General features: G+C 35.8%; 1 long non-coding RNA gene across 1 annotated transcript; it reads right to left on the bottom strand.

The window, feature by feature from the left end:
- Positions 1–6,254: 6,254 nt before the first annotated feature.
- Positions 6,255–7,322, bottom strand: LOC122308922. The gene is made up of 3 exons (XR_006242285.1): positions 7,228–7,322; positions 6,593–6,712; positions 6,255–6,448 (listed from the first exon to the last, which is right to left on the bottom strand). It is a non-coding gene; the product is annotated as an uncharacterized LOC122308922 (long non-coding RNA).
- Between the last annotated feature and the right edge of the window lie 9,798 nt (positions 7,323–17,120).

The following is a 17,120-nucleotide window of genomic DNA, read 5'->3' as shown; positions in this document are numbered from 1 at the left end:
TGTGTGGATGGGAGATGAGGCGCGCACGTAATCATGGAGCGTGTAACACGCGATTCATGATTGGGCGTGGGTGTAAACTGTGTTGATTTGGTAAGACCATCTGTCGTGGTACCCTTATCTTCAACGTAATTAGTGTCAGCCTTCATTTGTAAGCGCGTGGTGTGTTTTTTGAAGTAAGCGCGCGCACGTGGTGGTGTGTTGACGTTAATTATCCGATCCAAATAAATACATTTGTACGAGTCGGGCTGTATAAATTTGAACGCGAATGTTTGGATGAGGTATTCTCAGAATCAAAGTCTCAAAATCGTATTCCGGGGAGGTGTAGGAGTAGAGATGAAAACAAACATGAGGTATTCTCAGAATCAAAGTCTCAAAATCGTATTCCGGGGAGGTGAAGGAGTAGAGATGAAAATTTTAAGTTTGAGATATGAGTTTAAAATATTAGTTTTAGTAATATTATTGTATTGAAATTTAAAAAAATTATATTAAAATTTGAAAAAGTTGAATTATTTATTATATTTTGTATAAAAATTTGGAAAATATGTAATAATGATATTAAAATTTTGAGTTTGAGATGAGAATTTTTAATTACCAATCCTGCCAGACTATCTGTTTGATTTACGTACTAAATACAAAGCCTCCTATATCAAGTTATTTAATAATGAGTCGTTATAGTAAATGGTATCACGTTACACCGCTACGCTTATAAATAGTATAATTTTAAATCTAAATTGAAATAATAAACACATAATATGGTTTTTGCAAATGTTTAATGTTGTCCTGTCCATGAAACTCGCACGTGAGATAGTAGATGCAATAAATTAAAATAATTTCGCGCGCATGGTGCATGCCCTGACTGACTATTTTAACAAAACTAGGTTAAGTTAAATAAGAGTGGAGTTGGGATCGTCTAAGAGAATAATTAAGTAATAACTATAGACAGCGAGGGCAAGGTGCTTGATGAAATTCCTGATCATGCCGTACGTGAGAGTGCTAAGAGTCATCTTATGTACTGATATTAGTTATAGAGCATATTAATTATAACAATAAAAAGATGTATTCGATCGTTTATTTGGTAGACCATGCGACATTATACATGATAATTATTAATACAAGAAAAATGCTTATTTGATTAATATATATATATAAATATATATAAGATTGAGAATGGCTACTGCATGATGAACTTGTGATTTGATCTCCTGCCCCAATCTGATTCTCAGGTTAGCCTTATGTGAAAGGTCCGATGATTTTCTGTAGTTTTCTTTAATTTTCAATTATATCGTGTGGCAGATTATAACTTCAAAGTAGTCAACCAAATGATCAGTCAGGTTGCACAAAATGTTAACGCAGAGATTGTTTGGAAATAATCTCATTTAAAAATTTTCAATTTCATTTCATCCCATCTTATCTTTTTTCTAAATATAATTTAAATACAAAATTTTTAAATTAATAATTACAATTTTTCAAACTAATCATAACAACTTTCTGGCCAAACTTTCAAATATAAAATAAAAAATAATTTAATTTTTTCAAATCCACAAACAAAAATAATATTATAAAACTTTCTAACAATATTTTAACTTTATAATATTTTTTATTCAATTTTTTTTTTCTGATCTCATTTCCCAAAACCTAAAAAATATTCAGTTCAAACTATCTCATAACTATTTATAAACTATCTTACTACTATATACAAAATTCTTATCTCATTTCACTCCCTGAAAGAGCCCTAATTTTCATTTTTATTTTTTTTCCAGATTTGAATTGGATCAAACATGCAATATAATTAAAGAATAATACTACATACAGCCATATAGTACGTAAATGCCGTATAATCATTTTAAAAAATAGTAAGAGTTCACTATTAAAAAATTAATTTTTTTTTTCATGTGTGTGCCGTATTTACTTACTTTTTTAAAGAGGTTGCACATTATTATGTATTTCAAGATTGTATGTTGCATAGTGTTGAACCCAAGGTTTCAAACTTTGTGTAATTATATATCTACACATGAATTTTGATAATAACAAATGAATTCAAAGAATAAAGAAGTATCAAGCTCAAGTTGTCTACATAATGGAGTCAAGCACATCAAGGAAACAAGCATGAGCAAGAAGGGAACAAGTTCACATTAAAGTTATAGAGTAATGTTGTAAATCTCTTAAAAATTCGAAATTAGGATTAATGCTCAAAATTAATATTTTATCATAAAGCATTAAAATACATTTTCCACATGTGCATGAATATTTTTGAAAATTAAATTTGAAAATTTTGAAAGCTGATTGATTGTCATATTTTACATGTGCATGTCTTGATTAAAAGGTTGAACTTTGAAAATATTAAAGATGATTGGTTGTCATCTTTCACATGTGCATGTTTTATTTGAATATTTTCAAAAGTGATTGATGCTTTTTTAGACTTATACAAAAGGTAGATGATTTTGTTTGAAAAATTTGAAAAGTAAAATGTGCTCCTTTTGTCATATAAAAAAAGTAAAATATTAGGTTTGAATTTTTTGAAAAGGAAAGTGTGCTCCTTTTGTCATATGCAAAAAGTAAAAGATTAGGTTTGAATTTTTTGAAAATGAAAGTGTGCTCCTTTTGTCATATGCCAAAAGTAAAAGATTAGGTTTGATTTTTTTGAAAAAGTGAATGATGTTGTCTTTGACATGTGAATTTTTTTAAATTTGAATATGAAGTCTCATATGCCTATAAATAGATCATTTGAGAGTTTCACATTCACAACACTAAGAGCATACAACATTTATTCAAAACTTTTATTCTCTATTCTCTAAGCATTGAGTCTTAATCCTTGTTCATTTTGAGAGATATAGTTTGGGCTGTATTGTTCTTATTTCACTCATTGAGGAGTGTTTTCTGATAACCTATCCACTATCAGCTCTTGTATCAGAAAAATGGTGTGTATAACCCTTGTGCGTGTAAAAAGTATTCTACACGGGGAATAGTTGAATCACCACGTGTAAGGTGATTGCAAGTGTAGAGGGTGTTATACACATATCCTTTGTAGCGGTGTTGTTCAAAGGTGTGATAGGTTTCTATCTCCACCTGAAAGAGGTTGAATAGTGAATTTAGGAATCCTCAAGGGGTAGCTTGAGGCGAGGACGTAGGCAGTGGGGCCGAACCTCGTTAACATACTGAGTTTGTTTCTCTCTTACTCTTACTCTTTATATTTATTGTTATTTCATATTTTGTTTATATTTTATATTATATATTTGATTTATAATTGTTATTTTTTTAATACAACTCAATTCATCCTTCCTCTTATGTTAGTCATCTAGGCAACATATAGTACTTGACAATTAAAAGACAATAAAAAAGAGAGAGGCGGCTGTCAAAATGTAATTACAACGAGAGTGATTCACATGAATGTTCATAATAAGGGATACAGATCGATCGACTGAAATATATATATAGAGAGAGAGATAGGGATTGAGTCTATCTCTATTTGGATGCTCATGAGGAATTAAATATGCATATATATGGGATTCATTCATACATGAATTACGTACCTTTCAAGGGAATTCATGTAGGTGGAGGTGGACCAGAACTACCTTTCAATTAGGGAATTCATGCAGCTCAAGCGAAAAAAAAAAAAGGGTACGTACCCGATCATATGGTGTCAATCTTCTTCATGTATTTAAAAGCAGTACTCGATCGATCTCAAACTTGACTCGTATAAAATTCTCTCAACACAAATATGTGCGCGTACGTACAACTTAATAATGAAATAAGTTAAATTAAGTGGGCCACAACTTCATTTATTGTAGACAACACATTATATAGTTATTGTTGGGTTGCGGCCTTGATCTTCAACCCTACGTACGTACAAGTAGACAAAATGTATCCTAACCACCTTAAATTCTTATCCTGATGAATACGATTTCTCTAATATTAATTCCAAAAATATTCATGATATTGTAGAATAATCGACTCTCTGTCTTTTTGCTCTCATGTCTTATTCTCTCTTTTTTTTCTTTTCTTTTTTTCTCTTATTGCCATGACATGTATATATAGTACTAGGCTACAATATCCATATATATCTATATATAGGCACCCATGATCTGATCATAATTCTTCAGCTGTAAATTCACCTAACACAACCCTTATAATCAAGTCTTGATTACGTTTAGCTCCAACTTTTTTTTTTTTTTTTTTAGTGGGAATTAGTCTTCGATCTCTTTTTATAATTAACGTGCTTTTCCTACCATTTGAGAGAGACAATTTTCAGCAAATTAACATGATCATCTGCTTAATTGGTTATAACTGCAACAGATCGATAACTCAAACTCGTGAATTTCTTAGGCTATTCCAAATTGTTGCGGTGCACTCGAAGTGTCTGTACATCAGGCTGACGATGTCATCACCCGACGAAATTGTGGCTTGTGAATTTAGTCACCTGGCTTTAAGCATTGGAATGGAAAACCCACAAAATTGGGTATAATACTAGCGAATTTTTGTTATTGGTTGCATTGAATTTAAAACGTACGTCTTGTCAAGCTGGCTTTTGCTTTCAACTTTTGATTTTACGCATTAATTTACACCAAAATAGCTAATTAATTGATTGTTCACAAATGGCATGCATATATCTCCCTTGTTTCTCAAGGCATTGAAAAAGAGAGAAGCAAGCTTTGAGATCGAACGTCTTTATTACATATATATTTAATATATAATCAATAGGTAAGACTTTTGATTGCATTATTATTCACGAGGAAGAGTGCTCCTTCACATAAAGACGTCCTTAATTCAAACCTTACCAGCTACGCCCACTTTGAAATCGATCTTTTATTATATTAAAAACCATTTACATACGGTGGGAAACGTAGCCTAATAAACACCACACAATAAATTACTGGTAATAATAATAAAATCAAAATAAATAAATCAAAAAATTATTATAATATATATCTATAAATTAGGTTTCTTTGACGTGATGATCGAGAATAATAAGACAAGCGTAGACAAGATGTTTGTAAAAGACACTAAGAGAATTGAATACACATTACTGCCACAATTTCATCTCATTTTCATTGAGGATTCCACTACTGTAGGTGTACATATTTCACTACAAGATATTTTGGTTTTCTTTAAGCAGGGGATTCGTGGCAAATAGTCATTTTTTTTGTGGGAAATTTCTTTTTCCCACTAATTCAGCCCGTGGGAAGCTCGTGGCGTAAAATTCGCCGCAAAAAATATTATTGCCCACGAAAGGTTTAAGTTGTGGGCAATACCTATGTTTTCCCACGACACATCCCATGGCAAGAGCCGATGAAGATCGTTGACAAAGTACATCCATTTTCGTTTATGTGAGAATAGGAGCAAATGCCACGAGAGGTACTGGTGGGTATTAGTATTACCCACCAGTACCTCCCGTGGAAAAAAACTTCTGCCGGCCAAAAAAAAGTATTTGCCATGAGTTGTCTTCATGCAAAATGCTAAAAGATTTCAGAAAAAAAATTACTAATTATAAAGGCAAAAACAGATGAGACTGAGCCAAAACTCAAGTAAAAAATGATCTAATATAAGCCAAAAATTTATATACAAACCAACGTAACCATGAAATGCAATAAACCACCATCCATTAAAATTGAATACATAACAACCGACACACCAATGAAATGCAATAAAACCACTTTCAACATAGTCTGTCCAGCTGTTATATATCAATCTATAAATGTTCTTTCAAGCTTCATACACACCAACAATAATCCCAACCAACATATCACTTCAATATTTACCACCAATTCACATCATTCCACTTCACACTCCCATATATATAACTCAAAATCTTGCATTGTAAGTCATATCAACATGATTGCTGCCCATGTAATCCAATCCAACACAAAAGTAAATATTTTATTCAAATAAAACTTGAGTGTTTGAAATGTGTTCATTACATACAACATAAATACATTCGCCTATAGACTGTTAGTATGCTAATAAGTCAGTATTTGTGATAAAGACATTGGCCTATAGACTGTTAGAATGCCATAGCATGTCCCAAAGAACAAGCACCCATGTGAGCAAGATACTTTATTCAATCCCTACCAATATGCAAAGCAATCTATTAATTAATTTTCACATGTGCTCTGAACAGAAATCCCACATTTTACTTTGAACAGAAATTTTTTATTCAAATGTAAAAGATGACGATAAAAGGTAACATGAAAACCAAATCAGACTAAGATCTGCTATGGATGGTTGAAAGCCGCCAAGCAAGAAGTGTCCATTCCCAAGTCAAACCAAGTGGCCAAATGATAGACAAAAGCTTCTTCTCCACCACATTCCTTCTGCATCATTGTTTGTAACAGAGCAGTCTCGATGAAGCTCCTTTGTTCTTGGAAAGCTAATCAAAGTTGCCTCATCATTGTATCTTGAAAAGTCTCTTCAATGTCACAACCAACTTCCACTCCTCAACAGACAGATCATCCTGCATATTATATAGAGTTACAAAATAAGCAACAATTTAAAGACAATGCATGAAGAATGGCAAACCAAGCCACCCGATGCCACCCAGGGGTTAGCGCGATGAAAGGTCAGTATACAACTCGATGTGTGAGATTCAATCACTTACCCTATAATTAGCTTTAAGTACATCAATTGGCTTCCTCGAGATGTGGCTGACAAGTTCATCCTCAAGCTCAAAGTGCCTACCAAACATCTTTTGCTACTCCTCAGGATTGGTGCCAACTATCTGAAAATGTCAACTAACATTATGGAAGCAAGGGCATTGCATTGAGACCAAAAATTCCCATTTCTTATGTTCTTTTTTCTTTTAAGATTTTTTTTTATCAGTGCAATCAAATATTTCTTTTTATCAATGCAATCGAAGATTTTATTAAAAAGTTCAAAAGGAATAGTCTGAGTTATGTATACTAGAGGAACACCAATTTTTTTTTATAGGTACCAAAAATAATTAGGATTTACCAAAAAAAAAAAAAAAATCACTTTCAAAAGCTTTTTGATGTTACTGAATCTTGTAAAAATCGATTTATGGAGTTTGGTGATTTCCCAAGAAATTAAGAAGGGCCTGGCATATTTATTTTATTTGGAAATGCTAGTGTCTCAATGATGACGTGCACATGGCGCAGAACAAAAAACTGTATGGACTCTGAGAACAATTTGATGTAAGAGTTTTAGAAAATTCAGCACTAGACTAGGTTTGTTTATAAAAAGATTGAATCCTGCATCATAGGTACGAACATATACCTTAATTGCAACCTTCTGCCCTTTCTTTGCAATATCCACAGGTTTATGATTATTTTCATTGGATGCAATTCGTCCAATATCAATAAAATCCCTCTCGGGAACACAAATCGGAGTCCCAACCTGTGCAGAAAGCAAATGGCATCAGTCGTGCTACACAAACTCTATGGGCATCTGATAATAAGCATCATCTGAAGCCCACAACTAACCCACAGTTATAAAAGTCAACATTGTAGAGAAATTTCAAGACTAGTATTCATTCACATCAAGACAACTCAGGAGTTTTGTGCCATACATGATATTTACAAGTTTACAACAACACAAGCTGTAAAATCAAACAAAAGATCAGGGAAACTAAGTTGGCCTCAGTCAAAAAAGTATATAGACAAGATGGAGCATCCCAGCCTCATGCCTCATTCAAGCCATAGAAAGAACTTAAGCATATACACATGAATTCTAGAGCTGGTAAAAAGTCATGATAAAATAAGTTCAAACCCTTTAATCACATTATTAAGATAAATGACAAAGCATACTACTGCGAAAGTGTTCCCAAAATTTATGCTACTTGATCTACAAGATCTTGAAATTTTAGAGTTTCATAAGCATATTATAAGGAAAACAAATAACAGAAGTCCCATATTTAGACAACTCTGCTAGGTCATACCATTTACAATGGACCACGTCAACCCTTGAGCACAGAAAATAACAGAGTAGCATCCACGGTCTCTGTATCTGTTGACTACTATCTGACCAATGAACAAAGCCCCCAAATCATGCACAACTCAACAAGCTAACTAATTTGATATTATCATCATTATCACCTCCTGACTGTGTAGTGGTAACATTTAGAACTTTAGCATCTCCTCCTTCCTCTTACTTCTCTCCTACATGACAGCATAAAGAAAGGATAAACTCTCAATTCCCTTTCCTTTCCCGTCTCTTTCCTTCATTTTTCCATCCCTATCAATAAAGAAAGGACCTAGTTTTTTAATGTAGTCATTTAAGAAGCTCTTCCTTTTCCTAACCTTACCATGGGTTGGAGATTCTTGGGTAACACGTTAATGCTACAATATTTATAACGGCATAAATTTTTTGCATACACCTTGGGTAACACCATTCAAGTTTCCGTGGACTACATCAACGTTTTTTTTTTTTAATCGTATGCAACTATAGTTACAATAAGTCCTTAATGCATACATAAAAATAAAACATAATTATAATTGGTAATAGAATGTAGAAATCAAACATTGAGATGAAGTACTGTACTTGGGTGAAAATCAGAGAGGAGAGACGAGACTTCCTTGAAGCTACCTTCTGAGGCGTTGGGTTGTTGGCGTTGGGGGCCTCGGTTGGGTCTCAGCGTCTCATGGTGGAAAGTTCACAGCGAGGGAGGGACAACATTGTCGGCTTGAGGGAGGCGTTGGGGGTGAGTGTGGGTTGATCGGCATAGGAGAAAGTGAGATAGGAATGCCGAGGAGCTGTGGGTCACCATGGTGTCGTGTCATGGAGGTGGCGGCGGCGGAGCCCTAGTCTAGAGAGAGAGACAGAGAAGAGAATGGAGGGGAGAGACATCTGAGAGACGGAGAGTCAAACCGAGAGGGATGAGTGGCGTCACGTGGTGGTGGCATCGTATCTGTCGTGGTGGCACAAACGAGAAAGAGCGTCGCGTGGTGGTGGTGCTGCATCTATCGTGGCGGTTGTGTGTGTGTCTGTGAGAGAGAGAGAGAGAGAGAGAGAGAGAGAGAGAGAGAGAGAGAGAGAGAGAGAGAGAGAGAGAGAGAGAGAGAGAGAGAGGAATTTTCGATTTTTCAGAAGGGGATACGCGGGTGCTTGGAGGGAGGGAGGTGAAAGAAGAGCGAATATGCAGGGAATTAGGGAGGGAATTAGGGATCTAAGTGATCCAACAGTGGAGATTAAACTTTTTAAAAACTACTTATTTGCTGCGACTTCATGTCGTCGCAAAAAGTGGCTTTCCTCACGAAGTCGAACGTGATTACGAGGTAAAATGTAATTTTCTTTTCCCCATGGATGCTGTTTGTAACATTAAGTAAGTATTTCCCACAAATTAACGCTCGTCGGATGTGTTTTAGTGGGAAAAGGTATATTTATTTCCCACGGATAGCTTTCATGTTATAAACTAAATATTTGCCACGGAGGTAGATTGTGGAAAGCAAAATTCATGGGAAAAGCCCATATTTCTTATAGTATTTATAGAGGAATTCTTTAACAAATTCTGAGAAGGTGTCCATAGAGTGCATGACACCTGTCCTATTTCTTACACATTCTGTTATTTATAGAGATTCTAGAATATTATGCTATACACAGAGTTTGTTAGTCGTGGATGGTGCTGCTGCATTATTTGATGCTTTAATACCCTCCTGCGATTCAAGCGGCACAAACTTGAGAGTGAGGCTTGATCGGAGTAGGTGAAAGCGAGGTGTAGACAGGGGCTTTGTCAGGATGTCCGCTAGCTGATCTTTGCTGGAGATAAATGATACTTGGAGTGCTTTTGCAGCAACCCTATCTCTCACAAAGTGATAGTCCAATTCTACATGCTTTGTCCTTGAGTGAAGTACAGGGTTGGCAGATAAGTAGATGGCACCAATGTTGTCACACCATAAAGTAGGGGCTGTTGAAAGAAAATTCCCAATTCCTGAAGTAGTGATTGAATCCAAATAATCTCACAAGTGGTATTGGCTACTGATTTATATTCGACCTCAGTGGAGGAACGAGCTATGGTGGGCTGTTTTTTTGAGCCCCACGAGATGAGATGGGGGCCAAAGTAGACACAAAATCTTCCTGTTGATCGTCTGTCATCTAAGCACCTGGCCCAATTAGCATCAGCAAAGGCTGATAGGGAAATGGTAGAGAATGGGGAAAAATGCAATCCGAGAGACTGAGTGTTGGTGAGATATCTTAAGATACGTTTTACGGCTTGCCAGTGGGGCTGCCGAGGTGAATGCATGTATTGACAGACTCGATTAACTGCAAAGGACAGATCAGGACGGGTGAAAGAAAGGTATTGAAGACTTTCAACTACACTGCAATATAGATGGACATCTTCAAACGAATTACCATCTAAGGCTATCAGCTTAGTTGAAGAGGACATAGGGGTAGAAACTAGTTTGGACTTAAGCATGTTAGTCTTGACAAGTAAATCATGGATATATTTAGACTGTGACAAGTAGAGTCCAGATGAGTCTCTGGTAACCTCGATGCCTAAAAAGTAATGGAGGGATCCTAGATCCTTGACAGGAAAATACATGCTGAGAGATACAATAAAATCAGTGATGAGTTTGGAACTAGATCTTGTAATAAGAATGTCATCTACGTATATGAGTAAATAAATTGCATCAGTTGAATTTTTGAAGACAAACAAAGATGAATTTGAGGCCCCTTGAGACCATAAATGGATTTGAGCAACTTACAAACATGCGTAGGATGATCTAGATGTATGAACCCAGGAGGTTGGCGCATGAACACTTCTTCTTCAAGGTCCCCATGCAGGAAGGCGTTTTGGAAGTCAAGTTGGTGGAGGGGCCAGTTGTAGGTGACGGCTAGAGACATAAGCAACCGAATGGTGACTGGCTTCACGAAAAGACTAAATGTTTTCGAAAAGTCAAGGCCAAATTGCTGATGGAACCCCTTGGCCACTAAGCGTGCCTTGCGGCGTTCCAAGGAGCCATCAGCTCGATGTTTGGTTTTAAGGATCCATTTGGATCCAAGGACATTGAGATGAGGTGACTCAGGTACAAGAAGCCATGTTTTGTTGTCGAGAAGGGCTTGAAATTCCCTGTTCATGGCTGAACGCCATTCAGGGTAACGAGATGCTTCGGTAATGGAGGTTGGTTCTTCTGGGGTTGAGTTGGCAGCAGTGATAGGATGTTCTATGAGGGAGAGGTGGGGTTTGGGATTTGACCATGGAACGGTATTGTCTGAGTGTATCCGGGGGCAGAGAATATTGGATTTAGATCTTGTGACCATCGGGTGAGAAGTGGGAAGAGAGTTAGTGATTGGTAGGTCATGAGTGGAGGTTGAGCGTGGATTGGAGGTGGATGATGAGTTCGGCACTGAGGGGAGGGAATGTGTTTCGGAAGTGTCTAGAGAAAGTGTTTGAGATGAAACCCTAGGATCCGAAGGAGGTGAGGATGTGGGTCATAGGGGAATGGGTGGAGTTAAGTGGGCCAAGTGTCGACGCTGGAGTAATGGGTTCGGTTGAGGATGTAGAGGATTGGAGGGGAAAGGCTTGATCAACGTGGGCCTGAGAACAAAGTGTTGTGGTTATGAATTGAGGAGGTGTAGGATTTTGACCGGGTGACGAAAAAGGAAATGCAGTTTCATCAAAAATAACATCACTGGAGATGTATGTACGTCCAGTAGGAGGATGAAAACACTGATAACCTTTGTGGTCAGGGGTATAGCCCATAAAAACACATGGTTGGGATCTGAAGTCGAGCTTCTGTTTGTTAAAGGGACTCAAGTTGGGCCATCATAGTGAACCAAAAACCTTTAAACAGGAATAGTCTGGTGAGCGGCCCATTAAAACTTGATAAGGAGACTGATTTTGTAAGATTGGAGTGGGTAAGCAATTTATTAAAAAAGTGGTTGTTTGGAAGGCCTCAGCCCAATAGATTTGAGGCATGGAAGAATGGGATAAAAGGGCCAAACCGGTTTCTACAAAGTGCCTGTGGCGGCGTTCAACATTCCCATTTTGTTGATGGGAGTATGGACAAGTGATGCGATGTACAACTCCCATTTTTTGAAGGATAGAGTGAAGGGGGCGAAATTCACCCCCCGAATCGGATTGGATGAATTTAATTTTGGATGTAAAATGATTGGTGATATAATGTGAAAATGCAATAAAGATGGGAGACACATTTGAGTTTAATTGTATAGGAAAAATCCAAATATATTTGGAGTAGTCATCTACTATGGAGAGATAATATCTACATCCATTTGTGGAAAGAGTGGGTGCTGGGCCCCATACATCTAAAAACAAAAGTTCAAAAGGCTGTAAGGACCAAGTAGAGGTAGGTGGGTGGGGCAGTGTGTGGGCTTTAGCCTGTTTGCATGTTGAACAGGAAGAAAGACCATGAGCAGAGGTGGGAAGTTGAGACCGTCTAAGAGTGTAGGCTGTTATTCTGGGAGAGGGATGGCCTAGTCAAATATGCCAAATGTCAGTCGTGATTTTTGTGCCGATGTGAGCTTGAGGTGAAACGGAAGGGGATGAGCTTGTCGAGATGGAAGTGGTGGAGGATAGTGCGTATAATCCTTCTTCAACGGGGCCCTTAAGAAGTACTTCCCAGGAACAAACATCCTTCACAAGAAAAAAATTGGAGTGAAACTCAAAGAAAACTTTATTATCATGGCAAAACTGTCTTACTGAAAGTAAATTGCGTGAAATTAAAGGGACATGAAGTATTTGGTTCAAGAGAAAATTGCCAGTGGAGAGGAGAACAGGGCATTTTCGACATGATGAATGGGCAAAGAAGAGCCATCACCAATGCTGACTTGGTCTGATCCCTGGTATGACATTGTGTCACTATTGAGGTTGGAGAAGTCCGATGTGAAATGATGTGTAGCCGCCGTGTCTGAAAACCAAGTTGAGGTGTTGGTTGGTGGTGTTGATATTCCAGTGAAATGGGCAGCTAAATGAGGTAGAGGAGAAGCCTGATAAGATTGATTGAATCAATTATAGTAGACCATAGCAGTATGACCATATTTATGGCATACTTGACAGAGAGGCCTGCTGTTGGTTTGATCAGTGAAGTAGTTAGGTGGACCACGCCCAGAGGTTGATCCACATCCAGAACCTCTGCCTCAACGACCTCCTCTATAATTAGAATGGCGACCTCGACCAGGAGAGGGTGATGGGTGAGTGGTGGTGTGGTTGGCTGAGAGTGTGGAATCGAAAAGAATGGAATGGGTCTGATGCGAGAGACAAGATTCGTGGTTGAGGAGATAGCTGAAGAGCTGATGAGGAGTGAGTGTATCTGGTCTGGTAGTAAGAGAGGTGATGAGTGTGCGAAAGTGCACTCTATATACCCTATTATTGGACTAAAATGCTAAAATGTGAATAGAAATCATAGGAATTAATGTGTATTCTTAAATTGAATTTCTATTTACGTTGGGATACTCCTAAACAGTTTTTTTATGTCTAATTTCAGAGTTTATAAAAGAGCAAGTCAAGCCCAATCAAATTCAAAGGAGGACATTCATGGGGTTTGAGAGTAATTTGGAAGAAAATAAAAAGAAAAAAATAACAAAATGAAACCACAAGAAGTCCAAGTCAGAAATTTGCTAGGAAACAGTCTGGACATATTTTAGTCTTTTGACTGTATCTTTTTACTCATATATTGGATTGATGCAAATCTTGATGCATTGGAAAGCTATCTTAAAGGGCTATAACTTTGTCTCTAATAAGGATTTCCAAATTCGAACTCCTGAAGACTATACATGGCTGCCAAGATAAGTCCTAAAATTTAGGCGATTTTTTTATGCGGAAATCAAGAGGACATTAGGGTTTCTTTCTTACCCTATATAAGCATATCATTAGCACGAAATGGAGGGGGGGAAGAGGCACAAGAGGCAGATCTGAAGAGATGAGCAAATCACTTCCATGGCCATCGTTCGCTTCAGTTTTCTCTGGATATTTTTGCTGTCCATTATATTTATGGGTAACTAAATTTTCAAGTAGGGTTGTGGATGAACTTGCACATTAGATGGTATTTCTAATTTATTGTTAATTCATGTATTTGATTTTCAATTGCTAAAACTCTTTTGTTTTATCATTCTCAATTCATCGTTGATGTTTTCTTCTCCGAATAATCATAGACTTTATTGTGTTTATGGATTCAGTCATGCTTTTTCTATTGAATGGATTAGTTCTTTGATTATGTTTGGATCAATTATTTATCTATATTGATTTAGTTTTTTGCTGCAATATCGCTTCCTGAGTATATTGTCGTCATTGGATTTTATCAATAGGGGTAGTAATTCACGTTTTTTAAAAGTGGTGAATGTTTTTTCAAAGGGTTAGATTTGATTTAAGTCTGGTTTATAAATCTATACCTTCCAATTGGGAATTGCGGGAATTGAGTTCCTAATTGAGTTATCCAATGAATTAAGAATAATTAAAATACCAGATTTGTGCAAGGGATTCCCGACGCTCTACTGTTTGTCAAATTTGAGTATTTTTTTTGTTAATCACTTTGCTTCACTTGAATTTACATTTAAAATTAATCTTTGTTCTCTATTACTTATTTAATATTTTTTCTTTAGTTTCTTTAGTTTCTTTGTTCCTCTTACCATTCTTTTAATTTGTCTTCCTGTGGAATCGACATCCCAAAACTGTGCTACAACTACCGCGTTATTCTTTGGGCGTAATCAAGAGGTGACAAGAGATTCATAATTCGACCCAACCTGGCTAGAAGATAGATAGAAAATTGAGTTTCTGAAAGGGGATGACCAGCAGTGCCGAGTTGTGAGGAAAGAGTTTTTGCTTTGTTGTAGTATTCAGTTATGGATTCTGAATCTTTCTTGAGGGTAGCAAGTTGGTAGGAGATGTGCATTATATGTGCAGAGGACTGAGCTTGAAATAGGTTTTCAAGGGTTTGCCAAACTTGCTGTGAGGTGGTACATTCGAGTACTTGAGAAAGAACAGATTCTGAAAGAGATGAGTTAATGGTTGAGATGACTAATTGGTCTTGAAGAAGCCATTTAGAGTAATCTAGGTTGGGTTTGTCGTTGACAACTGCGGTTGGGATGGGTTGGGAACCATTAATGTATGGATAGAGTTTATGACCTTTTAGGAATGACACTATTTGTGCTTTCCATAAAAGATAATTGTCGATAGTGAGTTTCACCGTGACTGATTGAGAGGCATTGGTGGTGACAAAGGAAGTGACGGTGGGAATAGAAGATTTATTAGCCATGGGAAGACGAACGTGAGTCCTTTAGGCTCTAGAATCTAGATACCATAATAAGACAAGCGTAGACGAGATGTTTGTAAAAGACATTAAGAGAATTGAATACACATTATTGCAACAATTTCATCTCATTTTCATTGAGGATTCCACTACTGTAGGTGTACATATTTGTAGAGGAATTCTTTAACAAATTCTGAGAAGGTGTCCATAAAGTGCATGACACCAATCCTGTTTCTTACACATTCTATTTTTATAGAGATTCTAGAATATTATGCTGTACACGGAATTTGTTAGTCGTGGATGGTGCTGCTGCATTATTTGATGCTTTAATAGAGAAGGTGTGTGTCGTAACTAAGGTGAGCGAATAGATGGGAAGGTATTGGATGCTGGGCCAAGATTATATAGTACTGTTAAAAAAAAAACATTTATAGGCCGAGACCACCAAGGGGACGGACTTGTTACTTCCACCGAGAGATCTAGAATCCTCACTAAATATGTAAATTTTATTTTTTAAATATTTGTTTTAATTTTTTAGGGGTATAAAATTATTAAAAAAATTATTTTTTAATAATTTTTTAACCATTAAATAAAAAATATAAAATCCAATCGATGAGTTTTGCCTATGAATTTTGTAGATGGGAGTAGAGTCAATTAGTTAAGTTACATAAATTTTCTTGTTTTATTTTATCTCATTCTATTTAATTATTATAATTTTTCAAACTTTTAAATAAAATATAATAAATTATTTAATTTTTTTAAATATTAAAATAAAAATAATATTAAAAAATAATATTTTATTTAATTTTTAACTTTCAACTCATTTATATACCAAATAAGCCTGAATCTTTTGTCAGCAGATTAGGGTTAATTATACATCCATCCATTCATTACAGATATAATTCTTCTGAATTTCAATAAATTCTGGTCTTTATGCCTTATGGGTTGGGATTTGAAAACACAGACACAAATCCTCTGCCCAAAGCTGGATTCTCCTAAACGTACGTGGACTTTTGCAGCTGGCCCGATTAGTTAACTAAAACAAAACATTAAAACTCATTTGAATATTTGATTAGGCCAATTTTAAAATCATGATTTCTAATCAACTTAGAGTCATTAACACCAATCTGATTTTGATAAAATCAAGGTGTTCTGATGAATGGCATGCAGTTTCTTGTGTACGTTTAGATCTGTTGTATTTTTATTATTTTATTTGATCCGAGGCTTCTGGCTGCACGGTACTTCAGATTTGAAAGAAAATAAAACATAACAGGGAGTTATTATTTTGATTAATGTTGATATAATTTTAGGGTGGGTAAATTTCACTTTTTTTTTTTTGAAAAAAATGGAGTTTATTATTAAAAAATTAATTTTTTTATATAGATTTCATATTTATCTATTTTTTTAAAGAAAATGTGTGAAGTTTACACATTTAAGATTGTAAATATCATTTTTCTATTATTTTGCACGTAAAAAATCTCCTTTATCTATTCATTACAGTAAACAGAAGTTGTACTCCATCATGTGTACAATTTGTTGAGGAATTAATCCTACATTATCTATAGACAAGGTCTTAGGTATGTTTATAAGATTTGAACAAAGCTCTCCCTTTAAACCGATTTTATGATATGAGTTAGTTCCATGAATTTTTTCATAGTATCAGAACCTGCCATAGGATGAATGTGGATCCATACTACTTATTTCATGATAAAGACCAGAACAAATGCTGACCTACACATGAGGGAGGATGTTGAGGAATTAATCATATATTGCTTATGGACAAGATCTTAGATATGTTTATAAAATTTGAATAAACATTTCTCTTTGAACTAATTTGATGAGATGAGTTAGTTTCAAGAATTTCTTGACAATTATCTTCAGTTCAGTGCATTAATATTCCCGCTAATGAATTCCTTCTTATATATCCAAGATTAGATATGCATTAATTGAGAATGCAGATACGCACGTACG

This window comes from Carya illinoinensis, chromosome 5, assembly GCF_018687715.1.
Source record: "Carya illinoinensis cultivar Pawnee chromosome 5, C.illinoinensisPawnee_v1, whole genome shotgun sequence".
In the NCBI taxonomy this organism is placed as follows: Eukaryota; Viridiplantae; Streptophyta; class Magnoliopsida; order Fagales; family Juglandaceae; genus Carya; species Carya illinoinensis.
This window is presented reverse-complemented; position numbering and strand designations above follow the sequence as displayed.